This window comes from Rutidosis leptorrhynchoides, chromosome 1 (genome assembly GCF_046630445.1).
Source record: "Rutidosis leptorrhynchoides isolate AG116_Rl617_1_P2 chromosome 1, CSIRO_AGI_Rlap_v1, whole genome shotgun sequence".
Lineage (NCBI taxonomy): Eukaryota > Viridiplantae > Streptophyta > Magnoliopsida > Asterales > Asteraceae > Rutidosis > Rutidosis leptorrhynchoides.
This window is the reverse complement of record NC_092333.1, coordinates 351105103-351111102: the sequence shown is the minus strand read 5'-3', so window position 1 is coordinate 351111102 and position 6000 is coordinate 351105103.

The following is a 6000-nucleotide window of genomic DNA, read 5'->3' as shown; positions in this document are numbered from 1 at the left end:
ATAATCGATAAAGGTACACCGTGTCGGGCTACGATCTCCTTAATGTAAAGTTGTGCAAGTTTCTCCATTTTGTCCGTTTCTTTCATGGCAAGGAAGTGTGCGGATTTGGTGAGACGGTCAACAATAACCCAAATGGTATCATAACCGCCCGTCGTTTTTGGTAGCTTGGTGATAAAATCCATCGTTATCCTTTCCCACTTCCATTGCGGGATCTCGGGTTGTTGAAGTAGTCCGGACGGTCTTTGGTGTTCGGCTTTGACTTTGGAACATGTCAAACACTTGGAAACATAAGTAGCTACGTCCCTTTTGATGTTCGGCCACCAATATAGTTGTTTAAGGTCGTGGTACATCTTATTGGCACCGGGGTGAATCGAGTATCGTGACTTATGGGCTTCATCTAAAATAAGGCTTCGTAGATCCCCATAACTAGGCACCCAAATTCTTCCGGCGAAATATCGGAGTCCGGTTTCTTTAACTTCGAATCGAGAGGTGAGGACGTTCAAGTGTTCGAGAGAGATGTTTTCATCCTTGAGAGCCTCATCTTGGGCTACCCGAATTTGGCTATTAAGGTTGGTGTGAATGGTGATGTTTAAAGCTCGGACACGGAGAGGCACCGCTCTTTCTTTTCGACTTAAGGCATCGGCTACTACGTTTGCCTTCCCGGGATGGTAACGAAGCTCGCAATCGTAATCGTTCAAAGTTTCAATCCACCGTCGTTGTCTCATGTTTAGTTGCTTTTGATCGAAAATGTGTTGGAGACTTTTGTGGTCGGTAAAGATAGTACTCTTGGTTCCATAAAGATAGTGTCTCCACATTTTAAGTGCAAAGACGACGGCTCCGAGTTCGAGATCATGTGTCGTATAGTTTCGTTCATGAATTTTGAGTTGTCGAGAAGCATAAGCAATGACTTTCGTTCGTTGCATCAATACACACCCAAAACCATGTTTTGAGGCATCGCAATATACAACAAAGTCATCATTGCCTTCGGGAAGTGACAAGATAGGAGCGGTGGTTAGCTTCGTTTTCAAGATTTGGAATGCGGATTCATGTTCGGTCGCCCAAATGAATTTCTTTCCCTTGTGAGTCAATGCGGTTAGAGGACGTGCAACCAAAGAGAAATTTTCGATGAATCTACGATAGTACCCGGCGAGACCCAAAAATTGACGAATGTGAGTAGGAGTAGTAGGAGTCTCCCATTTGCTAATGGCTTCGATTTTCGTTGGATCGACTTTAATACCTTGGTCACTTACAACATGACCAAGAAATTGAACTTCCTTTAACCAAAATTCACACTTGGAGAATTTGGCATAGAGTTGTTCTTGTCTTAAAAGTTCAAGCACGAGTCGGAGATGTTGTTCGTGCTCTTCTTCATTTTTAGAATAGATCAATATGTCATCGATGAACACAATAACAAATTTATCGAGATACGGTTTGCACACGCAGTTCACAAGATCCATGAACACCGCCGGTGCGTTAGTGAGACCAAATGGCATGACAAGGAATTCATAACTACCGTAACGAGTCCGGAAAGCGGTTTTGGAGATATCTTCCCCCTTAACCCTTAATTGATGATAACCCGAGCGGAGATCGATTTTCGAATATACACAAGACCCTTGTAGTTGATCAAAGAGGTCATCGATGCGAGGAAGAGGATATCGGTTCTTAACCGTCAATTTATTTAGTTCACGATAATCAATGCACATTCGTAGGGATCCGTCTTTCTTTTTAACAAACAAAATCGGAGCGCCCCAAGGTGAATGGCTAGGTTAGATAAAACCACGATCAAGTAGTTCTTGGATTTGACTTTGCAATTCTTGCATTTCAGATGGAGCGAGTCTATATGGTGCACGTGCTACGGGTGCGGCTCCCGGAATAAGATCGATTTGGAATTCAACCGGTCGATGAGGCGGAAGACCCGGCAATTCGTCGGGAAATACATCGGAATAGTCACTAACAATTGGCACATCATCGATGTGCTTCTCATCGGACTCGACTTTCTTAACGTGAGCAAGGATCGCAAAACAACCCTTACGGAGTAGTTTTCTAACTTTAACACACGAAACGAGGTTGAGTCCGGTGCAACTCTTATCGCCATAGACGATCAAAGGTTCACCATTCTCGATAGGAATTCGAATTGCGTTAAGATCACAAAGAATGTGAGATTTCGTTTTGACTAACCAATTCATACCGATTATTACATCAAAGCTTCCTAGTTCCATGGGTATCAAATCAATTTCAAATTCCCTACCCAAAATGTTTATCGTACACCCCCGGTAATATGTGTCGGCACTTAATAGTTTCCCGTTAGCCACTTCAATGGTGTAAGTGGTATCTAATGGAAGAGGTGGAGTGCTAAAAGAAGGAGTCAAAGTCTTGGATACAAAGCATTTATCGGCACCTGAATCGAATAAGCAAGAGACATAAGAATTGTTGAGAAGAAACGTACCCGTGACTAGTTCAGTGTCATCCCGGGCTTCCTCGGTGTTGATGTTGAAAGCTCGGCCGCGCGTATTGGTGTTATCTTTCCTTTTCGGGCATGCATTTCTATAATGACCCGTTTGACCACATTCGTAACAAGTGCCCGTCTTTGGTGCATTGGGCCACTTTCGAGCAACGGGAGTGGCACTTTTACAATCGTTGGCCTTATGACCAACTCCTTGGCACCGGTGGCAAATTAACTTGCCACATTCACCAAAGTGATGTTTGTTGCATTTGTTGCAAAGAGGTAGATTCCCGGCATAACCCTTCTTGCCGTCGGAAGTGAAAGATTTCTTGGTAAAGTTGTTGTTGCTTGATTGGGAGGGTTCCCACTTTCTTTTGTTGCCGCCCGATTTATCCTCGGCCTTAGGTGCCGGAACTACGATTTCGTCAACCATTTCAATTAGTTGGCGAGCCATGTTCATAGCGGCTTGATGAGTAGTGGGTTTGGATGACATCACCCCTTGTTTGATGCTTTTTGGAAGACCGAGCATGTAGAGCTCAATCCTTTGAGATTCGGGGTTAACAAGATTAGGACACATCAAGGATAGTTCGGCGAAGCGTTGATTATAAGCTTTAAGATCGTTTCCGACCGCTTTCAAAGCTCTTAGTTCTTCCTCAAGCTTTCGAGTTTCTTCGCGCGGAAAATATTCAACAATCATCTTTTCCTTTAGATCGGCCCAAGAGAGGGCATGAGCTTCATCGGTACCCACCGATTGAACATAGGTGTTCCACCATGTTAGAGCAATTCCGGAGAAAGTGTGAGTGGAGTATTTGACCTTGTCTTGGTCCCGACAACCGCTTATGCTAAAGACGGCTTCCGTTTGCTCAAACCATCGGGTGAGCACGACCGGTCCCCCGGTTCCATCAAAAGTGTGAGGTTTGCACCCCATGAAAGCTTTATAGGAGCATCCCTCGTTTGAGTTTCCGGATCCATTGTTGTTGTTGTTGTTGTTGTGGTTGTTATTATTATTGTTGTTGGATGAGTGACCGGCCATGGCCGCATCTACGGCGGTAGCTATCATCCGTTCGAGAGCTTGTTCGGGAGTTTCATTGCGGCGTACACGACGAGGAGCCATTGTTCCTTCAAGACACAAGAATATCATTGATTAGTATTCTCAATAATACTAACCGTGATATAGAATAAAGATAAAGAGAAGTTTTTCCTCGACTCGCCTTAAATTCTTTATGTCATAATGTCGGAACGTTCATATGAGTCACCGTAATATAATCCCGGAAATTATATTACCCTGATTCATATGTGCATTCGACATCATTTCATATAGTCAAGGTGGCGCGTCAATCAAATTAAACAACGTGAGATTAAGATGAACTAAGAGTAGATATGAGTAGAAACGTTCGAGTATAAATGCACAAGTAGTCAAGTAATTCCTACTTCAATTCTATATGCCGGTTGTAGTCTAGACTCACCAATGTACCCTATGACTCGAGGTTGACACCAATGAACTCTAAATCCCTACAACCAATGCTCTGATACCACTTGTAGCGACCCCGACAAATCGTCAATTGACGGCGTCGACTACTTAGGTCCCGTTGCGTGGTCATAGGTCTTTAACGTGACATTTGACCAAAGATATGTCGCATTCCTTTCAAAAATAAAGATTGTTTCAAAGTTTACAAGAATTGTTCATCCAAAAGTTACGTTACAAAGTTATAGTTACATGTGAAACCTATGCGACACAGTTTTAAAGAAAGTCAAAAGACGCTCCATGAAATGCATGTATACTCGACATCCAATGCAAGTATCAAAATAATGAGCGGAAGCATGTATCATGTATCGTTCAAGGACCTGAGAAAAACATAGAAATCTGTCAACGAAAACGTTGGTGAAATCATAGGTTTAAGTAAGTAAGTACAAGTGAACCACAAGATTTGCATCAATGAAATAATAGTAATACATTCCAAAAGTTTGTTTCACGAGCACCCAATTATCAATGCTTAACATTTCCTTCCATTGAACCCCATCACTTAGTGCTAGAACATACACTGTTTCTCGAAAATATATTTCATTCGTAAACGGTAGCGAACCGTTTAAATGAGGGTTTGTCAAACCCATATGGATCCATACAACATAAGTTCTCGCTTACACCCGGCAAGTGTAACTAATGATAATCGAATTGAGGATTTTGTTCTAAACTCGTATGTAGAATGTTTGTTTTCCTGTACTTGTGTTCACTTAGTAAAGAAATGTTTATGTTTTCTCATCCCAAATGTAAGTTCAAAAAGAGTAAAAGTGGGACTATGATCTCACCTTGAGTGCACGAGTAGTAAAGTACTTCAACAAGTAAACGTGTGCAAAGAACAATGCTAGTCTTGACCTAAACAATAGGTTGTATCAATAACGGTAAACACGATAGGTCAAAGATGTTCAATTAGTCCTATGGCTCGTTAAGACTCGATCATAATAGCATGTGAATCAAATTGTCATGTTTCATGCAAGGTACAAGTATAAAAACATGTTAGAACGATTGCACAAATATTTGGTTAAGTTTGATTAAAAGTCAACTTGGTCGGGTCAAAGTCAACGAAAAAGTCAACATGTTCGGGTCAGGTCCCGAACTATTTTTCTGAGGTTTTTAATCATATATGAGCATGTTAGAACAAGTTTCATGTGAATCGGAGGTCCGTAGTATGCCAAACATTTTTCGTTTTTTGGACATGGAGGTCAGAGCCTGGACACGGCTTATGCCGCGCCGCGGCCCACAATTGTCGCGCCGCGACAATACACGGGAGCTGGTACCTGGCCAGTTTCAAATGTTCAAGTCTTGATCCAAAATTCGTTTTAGCACAAAATGCAAACCGTAAACATTTAGAACTCGCACCTTATATCGTTGGAAAGCTCTTTTGACAAAGAACATAACTAAACATGTTTCATCAAACAATCTACCTATTACAACAACCAAAACCGCATCTAATGCTTAACATTAACCGCATACAAGTTCATAAATGCAATTCAATGATTCGGGCAACCAATTTACATGAATGATATGCCGTTTCGAAGGTAATCAAGCATACAATCCAACTAAACACTTACCAATAATAATCCATGGCATTCAATGCATCAAAAGTCCATTTCAAGTTCATCAAACCCTAACCCAAATTCACCAAAATCCATAATCAAGTTCATGAAGTTTTCTAAGGCAACCTACACATCAAATTGAAGCTAGTGATGCTAGTAACACAATTAAAACATCAACTTTTAACATCTAACAACATATGATCATCCAAAATTCAAGAACAACACACCAAAATTCAAGTTCATGCTAGTTACACTAAAACAACGAGATCGAGCATATAAATCATATATTCATGTTAGACTTGAGCCATAGACACTAATTAACACTTTTATAAGTTAAAAACATCAAGAACACAAAATCTAGTGATTTTAGAAAGTTACCCAAACGAGATGAAGTTGGTACCAAAATGAAGAGGATGAAGAGAGGATCACGAATATGTAATTTATTTTGTTGTAAGCCTCCTAGATCGAATTTAGATGATGAT